General features: G+C 39.2%; 1 long non-coding RNA gene across 1 annotated transcript in view; it reads left to right on the top strand.

Moving 5' to 3' along the window:
• Positions 1-17,396, top strand: part of LOC148127349 (uncharacterized) — a 68,577-nt gene that overhangs the window by 24,329 nt on the left and 26,852 nt on the right. Inside the window, exon 2 of the long non-coding RNA XR_015742242.1 lies at positions 15,260-15,355. This is a non-coding gene — a long non-coding RNA (uncharacterized LOC148127349). The remainder of the gene's footprint in view (positions 1-15,259; positions 15,356-17,396) is intronic.

The following is a 17,396-nucleotide window of genomic DNA, read 5'->3' on the forward strand; positions in this document are numbered from 1 at the left end:
GATATTCAATAAGTCCAACTCCGCTATCTCTTTATCAAAATTACAGGATTTTGTCTCCCCTTGTTCCGTCCTGTGAATGTTTTGACACAAAGTGACTTTTGAAATTAATATGAATCTTGATGACATGACACTGAGAACTTAGACAGGGGTTTCTGAAGAATTTTCTAACTTTTACTGTATTTAATAAAAGGGATATATACTGAGGACATCTGGGAATCTTCTGTTTTGAACTGGAAAAATTATCACACATGATGTCCCAGATGTACTCAATTGGATTCAGGTCTGGGGAATGGGCGGGCCAGTCCAAAGCATCAATGCCTTTGTCTTTCAGGAACTGCTGACACACTCCAGCCACATGAGGTCTAGCATTGTTATGCATTAGGAGGAACCCAGGGCCAACCGCACCAGCATATGGTCTCACAACGGGTCTGAGGATCTCATCTCGCTCCCTAATGGCAGTCAGGCTACCTCTGGTGAGCACATGGAGGGCTGTGTGGCCCCCTAAAGAAATGCCACCCCACACCATTACTGACCCACTGTCAAACCGGTCATGCTGGAGGATGTTGAAGGCAGTAGAACGTTCTCCACGGCATCTCCAGACCCTGTCACGTCTGTCACATGTGCTCAGTGTGAACCTACTTTCATCTGTGAAGAGCACAGGGCGCCAGTGGCGAATTTGCCAATCTTGGTGTTCTCTGGAAAATGCCAAACGTCCTGCATGGTGTTGGGCTGTAAGCACAACCCCCACCTGTGGATGTCGGGCCCTCATACCATCCTCATGGAGTCTGTTTCTGACTGTTTGAGCAGCCACATGCACATTTGTGGCCCGCTGGAGGTCATTCTGCAGGGCTCTGGCAGTGCTCCTCCTGTCCCTCCTTGCGCAAAGGCAGAGGTAGCGGTCCTGATGCTGGGTTGTTGTCCTCCTACGGCATCCTCCACGTCTCCCGATGTACTGGCCTGTCTCCTGGTAGCGCCTCCATGCTCTGGACACTACACTGACAGACACAGCAAACCTTCTTGCCACAGCTCGCATTGATGTGCCATCCTGGATGAGCTGCACTACCTGAGCCACTTGTGTGGGTGTAGACTCTGTCTCATGATACCACTAGAGTGAAAGTACCGCCAGCATTCAAAAGTGACCAACCCATCAGCCAGAAAGCATAGGAACTGAGAAGTGGTCTGTGGTCACCACCTGCAGAACCACTCCTTTATTGGGGATGTCTTGCTAACTGCCTATGCTTTCCACCTGTTGTCTCTTCCATTTGCACAACAGCATGTGAAATTGATTGTCAATCAGTGTTGCTACCTAAGTGGACAGTTTGATTTCACAGAAGTGTGATTGGCTTGGAGTTACACTGTGTTGTTTAAGTGTTCCCTTTATTTTTTTGAGCAGTGTATGAATTCTGAATTGTCCTAGCAAATTCTGCAAGAAAATGTTTTGAACTGAAGCTCAAGAGAAAATGGGTCATGTAGGAAGAAAATAGTCTAGTCATAACAATCAAAGCATGGTTAAAGCAGAAAAAAGTTGATGCTTTAGAATAGCCAAGTCAAAGTCCTGATCTTAATCCTGTAAGAATGTAATGGGAGGACTTTAGTTTTGTTCAGTTTTCTTCATTGTCACTGCATCTCATACAGTGAAATTAAATACTATCTTCAGTGTACTTTATGATTATAAAAATAAACACAAACAAGCATCCTTTACATTCTATACATTGAATTGAAGCAGGCAGTTCATGCAAGCAAACAAAAAACAACCCTCACAAACCCACTTTTTCTTGAAGCAGTTCTATAAGGACGAAAGGGCTAAAATTGTTCCAAGCTAATATGCAGGACTCATTACTTCTTCGAAAATTTACCTGCAGTTATTGCTACCCAAAGAGGTCACACCAGTTACTGAAGAAAGAATCACACACTTTTGCCACACATAAATATGTAACTTTGGGTCATTTTCTTCATTGATTAATTGAACATGTACAATATTTTTGACTCATTTGTTTCATTGGGTTCTCATCTAGTTTCAACATGTGTGAAGAACAGTTCATGCTTTAGGCCATACTTTTAGAACTATTGTGAATTCAAACATATTCACAAATATTTAAGCACCACATGATCTTTTTGGTGTTTTGTTTTTGTTTTATTTTTAATTGCCAGCCTTTTAGAATCATCAGGAGTATGCTATAAATTTATTTATAAATGGTATAAATAAATAAATGCTGCTTTTTTTAAAAAAAAAAACAAATTTTATTAATTTTCAAAGACAATACACAAACAAACAAAACATAAAACAATAAAACATCTTTTCTGAAAGCTGCTTGATCCTGGGTTACATCTCTTCGTACAGACACAAATTCAAATTCATGTTCATTTTACATACCATTCCATATCTTATTACCATTTTCCATTTTCTATATAGCTTCTCGCCTCTTTTAACTTTCTTAATTTTATTTTATTTATCTCATCTCAGTTCAAATCATAATGCTTATTATTCTTTGTCTGTTTTTCCAGCTATCTATTTCTCTTTTCTCTTTAAACAAAACTTCTTCTGTACACTGATTGGAGTATGATGCCTTTAACTCTTTCCCCTAAATTTATAATACTTAATATAATACATGACTTCCATTGGGATTCTGTTTAGTACATTCTAAAATTACACATTATATTTTATAAAAAGAAAAACATTTATAAGTATATAATATAATTAAAACAACTATCAATGCCAATACAAATCTAATCATTAATATTAATATTCATTTATATCTTAAACATTTTACACGTTACTTTTCAGTTAAGTATCACACTTTTATGGGAACATTTATACTTTCCATATACTTTCCATAGTTTTTCCCCCCCACATCACATATTTTAAATCATTGTATCATTAAAATGTTCCCATTTCCTCCTCCTTCAATTCTCTCATTTATTTCATTGCCTTCTTTTTATTCACAAAAATTTCACTAAGTTACACTAAATATTTTATCCCATTTTGATCACATGTTGTTTCCAATTTTCTAACATGATTTCTAAGTACAAATATAAAAATACAATCTTATGTACCTTTGCAGAATCCCCTTTTCAATTAAATTTACCCATTATCTCTAAATGAGTCTTGTTTCTTTACATCTTGCTCCCCACCATCAAGGCTTCTCATCCCTTCCTTCCTCCCTTGCTTGTTCTTCTCCCTGCTCTTTTTACCCCCTTGTCTCTCCACCTCCCTTTTCTTCTTCTGCTTTCCCCCTTTCTGTTCTTTTCTAACATTGTATCCACTTTTCACCTTATTTTTCTCCTTTTTTGGTTGTTTTTTCAAGTCTTAAAGTCCCCTTTTTCTTTTCCTCTTTCTCCCTTTCTTCCCCAAGTAAAGTTACTTGTTTATCAAAGATGGCTTCTTCTTTGTCCCAATCATCTTGTTGCACAGTCAGTTTCTCATAAGTGCAAATCACCATTTCTAAAAATTGAAAAAGAGTGCCAAGAGAGTCTTTCCCTTCTTGTTCTTCTTTGTATTTTTTGTATTCAATTTTCAATTCATCCACAAGTGATGCCATTATAGAAAGAAAAAGTTTTTCCAAAACAACCACCCAAGTGTTTTTAGTCAAAGATAATTCCCAAAAGTCCCAAAGTCACCAAACAATCCAAATAAGCTGTTTCTTTTAGCACTTTCTTCTTTCTTCACTTTCTCTTTCTGAGGTTACTGTTTAGTTACAAAGTTCCAGTTAAAATATATCTTTTAGAAGTCTTGTTAATATTTAATAGTTCTTTGAAATTCTAGGCAATCTCCTCCTTACTTCCAAATCCTGCTCCAATTCTTTTCCTCTCCCTTCCCACTTACAGCAAAAAAAATTTTTTTTTAAAAAAAATATTCAGAAATCCTTATCCCTTTAGCATTTAATTACCTATTAGTGCCAATGCGGGTTTTTCCGGTTTCTCTTGCATTTCTATTCGCTGTCACGTTAGGAAGGAGAGTGAAAAATAAAAATTTCCCTTTTAAATTCCATTCGCTGCTTGTAAATCTCTGGAAACGATGTATCTTTGGCAAATTTTAGGTTCCAGGGTACTTTTGTTGTTGCTTTGTCCCGGTCAGCAAAAACACTTTCACTTCTTCTCAACTCCTCCTGCACTTTCTTTTCCCGGCTGAGTGCTTCTATGTGGCGGCCATTTCTGACCGCCGCTCAGCTGCCTTCGGAAAAGGGGGTTTAGCTGGCTAGAGAAGAGAGGTGCGATATCTCTCGACCCTGCCAGATCCCCCTATCTTCGCCACCTTCTACGGAGGTGGCTAGCCCTGAAGCCGGGTGGCTCAGGGCACTCCGGCAGCGAACACAGGCAGAAACCGTGCACAGTTGCAGATTCCTGCCTGCCCTGAAGCGCTACAGACCGGAAGTCCCCAATAAATGCTGCTTCTTGAGGAGTTTTAAAGGATAGCACAGTTTGTCTTTCTGCAAAGGATTTCTATATCTCTGGATGGCATCAATCCCACAACAAAAATGCAGCGTCTGGTGCTAAAAGGAACAGCTAGACACTCTACAAGATCTTCCAAAGGTAATCCACAATCCCAAACTTTCCCATCTACATTATTTTGTAGCATTAGACATATTGCATGGTGGCACAGTGGTTAGAATGCAATATTACAGGCTAATTCTGCTGCCAGCAGTTGGATCCTGACCGGCTCAACGTTGACTCAGCCTTCCCTCATTCTGAGGTTGCTAAAATGAGGACCCAAATTGTTGGGGGCAATATGCTGACTCTGTAAACCACATAGAGAGGGCTGTAATGTCAATTCATAAAATATTTCTATGATCTTTTTAGAGTTGCCAACAGAAAGGGAGTGGGGAGCAGTGCGGTAGCTTGCAAAACTGGAAACCGCAGTCCATAAATGTTTTCAAAGAGAATAGCTTAAGTGACTGAAGTTTCTGCCTTGCAAAATTCTAACTGGAGAGCATGATTGAAGACTTTTGGCTATGGATGTGCCCCACTAGAGAATATGAATTACAATAGACCCATGGGGTGGGGGAAAACCAGGGCCAAGGGTGACAATTATGTGTCTCAGAGTCGGTTACACCCAGGCAGTACCGGACATGTTAACTCCCAATAAGAAAGTTTGGCTCATGGCTCATGATGTAGATGAGGTAACTGCCAGAATCCTGATAGTACTAGCATTGTGAAACAGTAGATAAATCTTAAGTACTATTGCTGTTGTAGAGTCATGTTCCACGATAAAAATAATAAATCAATCTTAGGATCATGCTGTTAGGTATTTTTGTTACTTTGACAAAGTCCATGTGTCTTTCTTAAATTTGTTTTTTTTAATTTGTCAGGAAAAGAATTCCATGCGTAAACCAGAAATGGACAGCTGCATATTAAACTGAGTCAGCCATTGGTTCATAAGGACCAGCGCTGGCTACATTGCCTGTTGAGAACTCTGGCTTTCAATTTGAATTTTTCCCAGGTGGTCAGAGGCTAAACCTGAATCCTTCTGTGTGCAAACAGAGACTATCTCTGAGATAACACTTCTTAGGGTCACTAACAAATCTTCTACAGAAAGCAACAGTGGAATCGAGTTGTGATTGTTTTTCACCAAGGTTGTGAAGAAATGGATATATTTAGCCAAGCTTTTTACCTGCTTTACGGTTGACAGCTCTTCCCTTTGCTGTTTTAGATTGAGGGAGATTGATTACTCCACGAACGTTCGTGAAAGGCCATGATGGTTATTGTTTTTCATGACGCAGAAATCATTTTTTAACATCTTAAAAAAAGTCTTCCAAGAAGAACTCTTCCACATCATGTCTAACAGTCATTGTTAGGAATGTTTATTTATAGTCTGAAACCATAGGAACAGGAAGAGACCTTTATTACAAAATAGAAAGAAAGAAATGTAACTGCATATTTTGCCTCATGATATCTTGGTGAATAGCTGGCGTGGAGACTGGCTTTTTTTTAAAGAAAGTGAATCTGAAGAATATAGTTTATCTCAGTGGTTCCTAAAGTGGGCGGTACCACCCCCTGGGGGGTGGTGGGATGACTTAGGGGGGTGGTAAGAGGCAAGGGCTGGCAGGGGGCTGGTAAGAGGCAGCAGTGGGGCACTGGAGGTGGGCCCCTCACAGGGCACAATTCAGGGGTGAGATTTTACCAGTTCACAAGAACTGTTGTTACCATTCCAGTAGGTTGAAGAACCAGCAAAAAGGGCCCCTGGCCAGCCATTTTCTGCTGTCCTTATTGTGCATGCATGACATTGTGCGCATGCACAACAATCGCTGACAGCATTTCCTGCCTGCCCTGCCCAGTCACTCCTTATGTAGTACACGTGCACTCATTTCCTATTTTCCCTCCTGCCATCGCTACCAGCACCAGCCAGCCAGCCAGCCCTCCCTGCCTTCCTACCATCTTCTGATCTAGGTGAGTTACACTCTGCAAGCCCACTCCAGCTTTCCTCCACTTTCCCAAAGTGCCTGCCTCGAACACAGTGATGGTGGGAGTGGAGGAAAGCAGAGGAAAGCCAGAGTGGGTTTGCTCTCCTTTTCAAATGTCCCGCTGCTGCTGCATTCAAGGCGAGACCTTGCAGGTCACCCCACTGAACCCCTTGCATTGGAGTGTGCAGCAGTCAGTTGGGTGAACCTGCGGGGCCTCGCCTCGAATGCAAGGACGGCAGGATGTTTGAAAAGGGGAGCAAACCCACTCTGGCTTTCCTCTGCTTTCCCGACGTGCCTTCTGGATTTTCTCCACCTTCCCGACATGCCTGCCTTGAACACAGTGGCGGTGGGATGTTTGAAAAGGGGAGGAAACCCAGAGTGGCTTTGCTCTTCTTTTCAAATGTCCCACTGCAGCTACATTCGAGGTGAGGCCCCACAAGCTCACCCCATTAAGCCCCTTGCACCGGAGCGTGCAGCAGTCAATGGGGTGAATCTGAGAGAGAGAAAGAGAGAGACAGAGAGAGAAAAGAAAGAGAAAAGGGACAGAAAGAAAATGGGACAGACAAAGAAAGAAGTGGGGATGGAAGGAAGGGATAGAAAGAAAAAGAAATAAGGAGGGAGGGAGGAGAAAGATAATGAGATATTTATTCTAGTCCAATCACCTGCTCCAGCAGGGTGAGAAGGGAGTGTGTGTGTTCTTGTAATTTACCAGTACATTTTGGTTTTGCCTTCTTCAGAATTGGCACTGTAATACATTGGGGAAAGGTAATTTTTTAGGGTGGAGGTCTGGTCCAGTGGATCCTGTTTAAGCCTCAACAAAATGTGAGAGCTGCCTGATAGTCTTGGCCATGTTTCGTCCACAAAACCTTTAATTAATAGAAGCCAAAGATGTTTCAATGTGCTGGCAAAGATGCTGGCAAATATGTTTCAATGTGAGAAAGGGCCTCTAAACTAGACCTCATTTCAATCTGATGCATCAGCTCTCTCGGTCTCTGTCTGTCTCTTTCTGTCTCTCTCTCCCCCCTCCCTCCCCCACTCTTTCTTTGTCCCTTTTCTTTCTTTCCCTTTTCTCTTTTCTTCTTTCTTTTCTCTTTCTCTCTTTACCTCTCTCTTTCTTTTCTCTCTCTTTCCTTCTCTCAGGCTCACCCGATTGATTTGGTGCACCGCTCCATTTGGACATAAATGAATAAGAATCAGCAAGCATCTCTGATTAGATTCTATTCACTACTAGAATCTAATCAGAGATGCTTTGCTGATTCTAGTCCAATGACCTGCTCCAACAGGGTTAGAAGGGAGTGTGTGTGTATGTGTGTGTATGGCTGTCAAAACTCCAAAACAGGTCAAGTAGCTCTGGGGAGTTCAGTCATAAATATTAGGACACTTGCCAAGCAACCGGCCGTTAAGCAAGGACCACTTGTATTTGGTTTAAAAAAGCAGATTTCTACTAAAATCCCCCCGTAACTGTAACTCTTTTCAAACCAGATGTGAATATACACATATTGTAAATATTCTGATTTTCAGAGCAGAAATGAGAGAAGCATAAAAGTCAAAGAAGAAATGTAGACAATATAGTGTGGAGTATCTGAAGTATAGATTTATACCAGCATCATCAAACCAGCAGCTGCCACAGTGCCTAATATGTGGGAAAGTATTTTCTAATGAGGCAATGAAGCTTTCCAGTCTGAACGAACATTTGAAGAAGGCCCATCCTGACAAGGCAGACAAGAATCTAACTTTTTTTCAATCACCTCATGACAAATTTCAAAAGCGCCCAACACTGTCTTGCATGTTTTCTAATGCTTCCCAACAAAAAACTGATGGCTTGCGTGCATCATACAACATTTCATTGCTGATTGCTAAGTCTGGAAAACCACATACTATTGGTGAAGAACTCATCCTACCAGCCATTAGTGAGGTTCTGAGTACTGTTTTGCTAAGTTACTAAGTTGCTGAGTACTGTTTTACTAAGTTACCAATTAAGACAATTCCTCTCAGCAACAATTCAGTTCAAAGATGCATAGATGAAATGGCTGAGAATGTGGAAGATGTATTGTGCAGCATACTACAGAAAACACTTGCATTACCGCTGGATGAATCAATTTTGCCAGGCAATGAATTTTTGCTTCTTGCTTATGTGCACTTTATTAAAGATGAAAGTTTGACTCAAGAGTTGTTATTTGCAAGGCAACTAAATACAGGTACTAAAGGGGAGTCAATATTTCATGTTGTTGAGCAATTCTTCAAAGACAAGGAAATTCCACTAACCAACATACTTGCTTGTGCAACTGATGGAGCACCATCAATGACTGGTCGCTACCGTGGGTGTGTTGTTTACTTGAAAAAAGCAGTGCCAAATGTCTTTACCATTCACTGTGTCATTCATCGCCAACATCTGGTTGCAAAAAACCTCAGTGATCGCTTGAACAAGTCATTACACGCTGTCATTACTGCAGTGAACAAAATTAAAGTACATGCTCTCAATGATCGACTATTCCGGGAGCTCTATGTTGAGAATGATAAAGATTTTGATCATTTGCTGCTTCATACAGAAGTTCATTGGCTATCAAAAGGCAACAGTTTGAGATGCTTTTACAATCTTTTTGACACTTGTGAAATTTTTTGAAGGCAAGAATGCTTTGCTCAGTGATGAACTCAAAGAGATCAGGCATGACATTGCTTATTTTTCAGAACTGTTTACAAAGTTCAATGAAATGAATTTGCATTTGCAAGGAAATGAAGTCAATCTTATTAAGGCCAAATCTGTCATCTCTACATTTATTTCGAAGTTAGCTCTATTCAAATGCAATATAGGCCATTGCAAGCTATACCAATTTCCAAGCTTGTCTGAGCTAGAAAAGAAAGGTGGGATACAAGATGATGATCTGCATGTTTTTGTGACCATTTGGACATGCTGCATAAAGATATGTCTGAGCAGTATCAGGATCTTCTTTTGATGGAAATTCCAGATTGGGTGATAGATCCATTTTTAGATACTGAGGAAAATGGGGTAGTGGAGGAACAACTAATAGAACTGAAAAATGACATTGAGCTGAAGCCAAAGTTTAAAAAAATGTACCAAGAGTTTTAGTTACAGAAGGAAATTTTTGATTGCTATCCTGCACTATGGGCAATAGTTAAGAAGCTCCTTGTTGCATTTCCAACATCATATTTGGTGGAATGTGGTTTCAGTGTGATCATCCAACTTTTCTCCAAGCAAAGAAATAAGACTCCAGATTACTGAACGTGATGATTTAAGACTCCTGCTAAGTGACTTAAAACCAGACATTAGGAAACTGGTATCAATTCACCAAGCACATCCATCGCATTAGTAACTGCTTCACTGTTCAGTAAATTCTTAAATTGATAAATGACAATTAGACTTTGAAAACCTGGTATCACTGGATCATGTTCAACCATTTTGTTGAATTAACATTAACTTAAAAGATTTTTAAATTGGATTTTGAATAAATGTGCAATTGTTACAATTTTGAATTTTACTGTTACTATCTTCTTTGGTGGGTCGTGCAAACCGCTATTCCAAATAATACTGTTTATAGGGGGTGGGGGTGGGGAACACTGAGGATGAGTTTGTAGCACCAAGGGGGAGGTGGACTGAACAGAAAAGAAAGAAAGACAAAGGGAGGGAGGAGAAAGTGAATGAGGTATCTAGTCCAACCAGATGGGTTAGAAGGGTGTGTGTGTGTGTGTGTGTGTGTGTGTGTGTGTGTGTGTGTGTGTGTGTGCATGGCTGTCAAAACTCCAAAAACAGGTCAAGTAGCTCTGGGGAGGCCAGTCATAAATTAGAGCACTTGCTAAGCAATTGCCATTAAGTGAGGACCATTTGTATTTGGTTTGCCAGTCACCAAACCATGCTCACCCGGTCACGTGAGCAACAAGTCACGCCTACCTGGTAACGTGACTAGCAGGCCATGCCCCCAAATTAGGCCATGCCCACAGAAATTTGAATCCCAGCCCTGGGTGGGGACCCCTGAGGAGAAGTTTGTATCACCAAGGGGGCGGTGGACTGAAAAAGTTTGGGAACCACTGGTTTATCTGAAAGGGGAGGGGAATTGTTCTCCTGAATGACGTCCATAGTTTTTTAATTTTGAAATTGGTATATGTAATCCTCAACTTACAACTATTTAATGACCTTTCAAAGTTACAACAACATTAAAAAAAGTGACTGACTGGTTTTCACATTTACGGCCATGGCCGCATCCCCATGGTCATGTGATCAAGATTTGGGTGTTTAGCAACTGGCATGTATTTTGCACTCTCCTGGGCTCATGTGGTCCCCATTTGTTACTTTCCCAACCAGCTTCCAAAAAGAAAAGTAAATGGGCAAAGTCAGATTCACTTCATGACCGTATGAATCGCTTAATAACTGCCTTAAGCATGAAGCCAGTTGGGTGGCTTTGGGGTACTCTCTCATTTCTCCCCCTCTGAATGAAGAAGGCAATTGTAAACCATTTCTCAAAAATGTGAAGAAAGCATGGACTGGTTTGTATAGCCACCAGGAATCAAGATTAATTGGAAGATAATAAAAAGCACAATCAGCAAGACTTAACATTAACATGAAATAAAATACAGTTTATAGCATGTCATTTAGCCATGAGTTTTGCTAATTAAATAGCCTTTAAAGTACAAGTTTCTTGTTATTTCATAATTGATTGACTGGTTGACAGGTGGTAATGTAAATATGTATAGATGTTTCAAAATTCAGGCATTTTCTTCTTCAACTGAAAGGTGCATACATTTATAGATAATTTCAAGGAAGTTTACAAAATAATATCAGCTACTCTTAATTTTTTAAAATAACATATACTACCAATGTGATACGTAGTTCAAATGGCTGAGAATGATGCTAGCAGATATATAAGTTCACGTTAGGGTCACCCTTTATTTATTTATTTTATTTATTTGATTTGTCAATCGCTTACAAGATAATAGGTATAAGTATAAACATAGTTATGAATGCATGAATGGATACATATAAGAAAAATAAAAATAAACAATAGGACAGGCACGGTAGGCACATTGGTGCGCTTATGCATGCCCCTTACAGACCTCTTAGGAAAGGGGTGAGGTCAATAGTAGACAGTCTAAGGTTAAAGTTTTTGGGGTTTGGGGAAGAAACCACAGAGTCAGGTAGAGTATTCCAGACATTGACCACTATGTTGCTGAAGTCGTATTTCCTGCAATCAAGTTCGGTGCGGTTGACCTTGAGTTTGTATCTGTTGTGTGCTCTTGTATTGTTATGGTTGAAGCTGAAGTATTCATTGACAGGTAGGACATTGCAATGTATGATTTTATATAATATAGTTAGATCGGACCGAATTGAATGTGTGTTCCATTATTGCCTCAAATGACTGGAAAATCCTATGTATTGCAAAAGATCTCAATGAAGTCTTCTACAGGGTTCTCCAGTCAAAAGTCCTCTATTTTGAAGTATTTTCTTTTTTCCTTCCTATTTTACAGCTTCAGGTATCGAGGTTACCTGGTTCTTACTCTTCTAGCAGCCTCAATCATTGTTAATTTATGTAGTAGTGTATATTCAAGTATAAATCTCCAAATAGGGTCATGCAGGTCAGGGATGATTGAGTTTCAGTATTTTTGTTAAGAATAATAAAAGGAAAGAATAAAACCCCATACAAATTATACAAAATACAAAGAGAAACATGCAATAGGATAAAAAAGTGTGAGAAATTAAAACACACACACACACACAAAAAGAACAGGAAAGAATTCCCCTTTTCATCCCAACAAGAAAAAACAGTCTTAACAGCTTATCACCATTTCTAATTACAACATAATCTCTTCTTCCTGTAGCTCATCCCTTAATTAAAATAAAAACAGAATTCAAATGCTTCGTCAATCATTCCTCATTAGTAAAAGTCCAGGATGAGTATTCATTTTGCCCTGGTAAAATAAGCCAATCTTGTATTCCTTCTCTGAGTTTTGAGAACTATTCTTTACCCCTTGAAAGAAAGACTCAGAGGTAGTTTGTATTCATCTATACTTCAAGGCAAAAGCTTTTCAAAGCCTTAAAAATCCCTTTTGTAGTCCAGCATGTAAAGTTTATCCTTTTGCCTCTCCTTATAAAGTCTTTCAAAACCTTAATAGGAATCTTCTGGTTATGAATGGTTAAAGTCATCTAGAAGACACCTCATTGAATGACATCTGAAAAATATGTGTTTGCAGGAGTGGGATTTAAACCCTTTGTACTGGGATTCCAGAAAACATTTAATTACTGAATTCTTGAGGATTGGTTGTCTGTTGCAACAGGTAGCTAGAGCATTTTACCAAGATTTAAATAGTAAATTTTGGCCTATTTTACAGTAATTGCATTAAGAACATCTATTGTGTAGCCAAATACCAGTGTTTAATGATGAATACATGCCAACCACCTTTCCTTTCCTTTCCTTTCCTTTCCTTTCCTTCCTTCCTTCCTTCCTTCCTTCCCTCCCTCCCTCCTAGATCAATCCAATCACAACTCATCAGAGCTCAGAAAAGGCAAATCTTTTGATACTCTTTACTTGTTTTGCTGTAAAAATTCTAATTTCCAATGGTTTAATTCAGGAATGGGCTGCTGGGGGTTTGCAGGGGTTTGGGACCCCCAAATCCTACTCCTGGCTGGCCCTGCCCACCCCTCCCCTCCCCAGAGTCCCCACAGGGCCCATTTTGGATGTAGGTAAGTGCAGGGCATGTGCAGAGGCTCAGGGAGGGGGAAAATGGGCCTCCCAGAAGTTCAGGGAGACCAGAAATGTGCCCGTTTCCAGCTTCCAGAGAGCCCCTGGAGCCCGGGGAGGGCAAAAATGAGCCCCCTCACACCATGGTGCAGGAGGCTGGCTAGGCCACGCCCACCATCGCCACCCAGCAACTAGGCAGAGAACCGTTTGCTGAAATTTTTGAAACCCACCCCTGGTTTAATTGGAATAACATTAGCATACCGAAATCAGGGAATTTTGCAGATGAAACAAAAATAAATGTATCAAGTTATTTGGTGGGGAAGCCTATGTCTAAAAAATTTTTTTAAGCTTACCAAAGCCCTATGAGACTGCCTGTTTTGTCATTTCTGAGGCATTGTTTTGCAATGGGCCCCCAAGTTAACAATAAATGTAACAGAACTCGGAGGCAAAAATATCCAGCACTTTCCAGCTGAGTTTTTGATGAATATGTATATCCTAGATCAGCGGTCCCCAATCTTTCTGGCTCTGTGGATCAGCAGAGACCACAGTAGGCAGTGGTGGCAGAGAGAGGGGTTGATTTCATGTGTGCAACCTAACCCTGCACATGTGCAAATGGAGATTTGTGTGCTCTCCTCCTGCTTGCGTGGACTGGTTTCGGATGGGCCACAGACTGGTAGTGGTCCATCGCCCAGGGGTTGGGGAGCCCTGTCCTAGATAATTCCCTGGGATGAATGGTTTTATCAGTGGCTGCTAATAATTGTTTATTAATTCATTTATTTTCTGTCTTGCCTACCCTCCATAACATTGCAGACCGATCTTAGCAACAATTAAAACAAAGAAACATAAATCATAATGCAGCAGAGTTGCATTGTAGCTGCAATAAAACTGTAACAGCATTTGATCAAACAACAAGAAAACCATATAGAAGACATTTATTTTCATGATGTCTTTGTCTATGCAGTAGCTTTGTAACTTTCTATCTTTCTAACTTTCTTCTGTAATGAAAAGGAAAGGTGATCCCAGAAGCGAATTCTGAGTCTGAAACAGATGTTTTGGGCAAAATGTCAGTGCCACGTCATCTGCCATTGGTTCTCAAATATGGCATTTCCTTCCTCAAGCTTTCTCTCTGCTCTAAAGTGCGTCAAAACCTTTGGTGTTTCTAATTATGGGTGTGTAGGCTCAACATTTCCTGTTCAAGGAATCTCATGTGCAGTCTTTTAAACAGGGCAGAAGTTTATCTTTCACTTCTCAATCAAATTAATAGCATCAATGTTTTGATTAGGAGAATTTCATTCTAATAATTTCAGTACTACAATAGAATGCAATTTCCCCAGTCAAAATATTATGTAATTTAAAGAACAGAAAACATTCATTGAAGTTCATTTAAATGTTTAAGAAACACCAATTGTTTAATTTCTTACAGTTTTTTATTGAATTAAAAAAAATTAAAATTGCGAACACTGGATTGATGATCACAAGGGCAAAGGTAATAAATAGCTCATACTATCATATCCCTCTTTTATTTTTAGCCATCTTTTCAATAAAAATAACTTCAAATTTAAATCAACTTCAAACCTAACAAATCAATGTTAAAACCATAAAATAGGGCCATGTTAATAGTGACAAAAACACAGTAAAATTTAAGTTTTCTGTCTGGGATATTTATCTACTTTAAGACAGATGTCCACAGAGCAATTGAGGAAAGAGATAAAATTATTTGAAATCCTGCCAGTCAATATGATAACAGGATACAGACAGATTTCCTTCCTGAATGAACATGAACTCAGACAGAAGACAACAGTGGGACAGCCTAGCATTGTTTTGAAAAAAAGGATTACATTTTCCCCTAGTTCAGGTGTAGGGAAACTTGGCTCTTTTATCACTTGTGGAGTTCAACTCCCAGAATTCCTGAGTGACCATAAAAGTTTCCCCATCCCTGGCCTACTGGTTTTTCAGTCCCATTCAAATCAAAAATTGATTTCCCCCACAACCCTAGTTTAATTTTAGGCTACTTCATCCTTTCTCTTTCTTTATTATTTCTATTATGTGATTTGGTTTATTGTTTGTTTTATACTCTTCTCTATATTATTGCTTTGTTTTTTGCCTCTGTCTCATTTCCAAGACAAGACAAACTCATCTGGACACAACGTTATTTCTATCTTTCCATCCTAGAGACCCAGGAAACACACCAAACCATTTAGAGATGGGAGGCAAAACCAAACACTGTGGAAGAAGATTGAGCTATAAACTTCTAGATTAAGAAGGCAGGTAAGGACCAATTGACAAGAAGTGGAGCATCTTTCCCTTATGTTTTGCAGTAAATTTAAGGTCTCTGATGAAGACAGGAAAGATATTGTTGGCTTAGCAGGAGTCTTGGAGAAGATATAGTGTCTGGCACACTGGCTGCCTTGAATAAGAAAGCTATATTTCAGGAAAAGACTTCTCACCATTATTTCTCCCTGAAATCTTAGCCATGCAGTTCTTCCTGACTGCACAGATATTGTGCCTTTTGTTTTTGAACAGTTTATAATTAATTACCTGTAACTAAGTAGATTGACTTAAAAAAAAATTACTGCTTAAGATTAAAGATGATAAAAAATGAGAAGTCCAGGGGAAAAAGCTACAAAGAAAGAAACAGAGGTGAGAAAATAGGAAAGAAAAATTAAAACTACAAGGATATCTAATATTTCCTCCACTTGGGAAAAATTGTTGCCCACAGCATATGCGCTATCTTCATATAAATTGTGTGCTTTTAAAAGCAACACAAATAATATCCTTGGAGTAAGAAGAAGAAAGGAACATTTCTGCAAGTTCACCATCTTACAGAACTGCTCTTTTATCCTTTTTACCCCAAGAGAAAGTTAGAAAGAAATTATACAAAAAAGGTTGGGATGTGATGAATATTTTCTGCAAAATGTAACAGGACCAAATTTGAAGTGGTAGGACATTCCAGTAGGAAAAAGATCAAACCTAAAAATTACTTAGATGTGATAGAAATGTGCACGTGCAGCAGCAGAGCAGGAGGATTTTGTCAGCTCAGAGTTTTCCCAGAAAGAGACTTGGGTGAAGAGATTGTGCAGTTCTGAGATAGATGGGGACAGTGGAAATAGCTCAGGGTAACCATCCTAGAATCTCTCAGAAGATGTTTAGCAGGTTAGAAAGTTACAGCTTTAGTTTGACAAGATTCCTTCTATTAGGTGCAAGCAAATACAGTAAAAGATTGAACTTGATTGGATTTCACTGTCTTAATTTTTGGCTTGGGCCTAATATCAGATCAGAAGAAAACAGCTCCTAGTGTATTCCTATTGGAGAGACAATTGGACAGTAGGTCCAAATGCTGCTTTTGTGATTTCCTCATCCAGCCCCTCTCCTTCCTGGCCACATGAACAACAGTGAGACCTATATAGCTTTCCCTATGCTCCTCAACATACATAAACATAGATAAAATTTGAGTGGAGGGCAGAAACATATAAACACAGATGCAACATCTATCTATCTATCTATCTATCTATCTATCTATCTATCTATCTATCTATCTATCTATCTATCTATTTATTTATTTATTTATTTATTTATTTATTTATTTGTCAAGCGATTATGAAATAACAGGTATAAGTATAAACATAGTTATGAAAACAATATAAGAAAAATAAAAAACAATAGGACAGGAACAGTAGGCACGTTGGTGCGCTTATGCACGCCCCATACAGACCTCTTAGGAAAGGGGTGAGATCAATACTAGACAGTCTAAGGTTAAAATTTTGGGGGTTTGGGGAAGAAACCACAGAGTCAGGTATCTATTTGTATCTATTGTGTGCTGTTGTATTTTTATGGTTGAAGCTGAAGTATTCATTGATAGATAGGACATTGCAATGTATAATTTTATATACTATACTTAGATCGGACCAAAGGTGGCATAATTCTAGGTTTTCTAGGTCTAGAATTTCAAGTCTGGTGGCATAAGGTATTCTGCAACGAGTAGAGGAGTGTAGAAATCTTCTTGTGAAATATTTCTGGACTTTCTCAACTGTGTTCGTCAATATGTAATGCGGGTTCCAGACTGATGAACTGTATTCAAGTATTGGTCTAGCAAATGTTTTGTACGCTCTAATTAGTGTGATATTACCAGAGAAAAAGATATGTAATATTAAATTAACAACTCTTAATGCCTTTTTGGCTATGTAGTTACAGTGGGCTCTAGCACTTAGATCATTAGAGGTGAGTGCTCCAAGGTCCTTGACAGAGTTTGGATCATCAACAAGGTCTTGACTATTCAGCTTGTATTTTATTTTCTGATTTTCTTTGCCAA

This window comes from Pseudonaja textilis, chromosome 2 (assembly GCF_049901715.1).
Source record: "Pseudonaja textilis isolate UNSWEBS1 chromosome 2, rPseTex1.2, whole genome shotgun sequence".
Classification (NCBI taxonomy): Eukaryota; Metazoa; Chordata; class Lepidosauria; order Squamata; family Elapidae; genus Pseudonaja; species Pseudonaja textilis.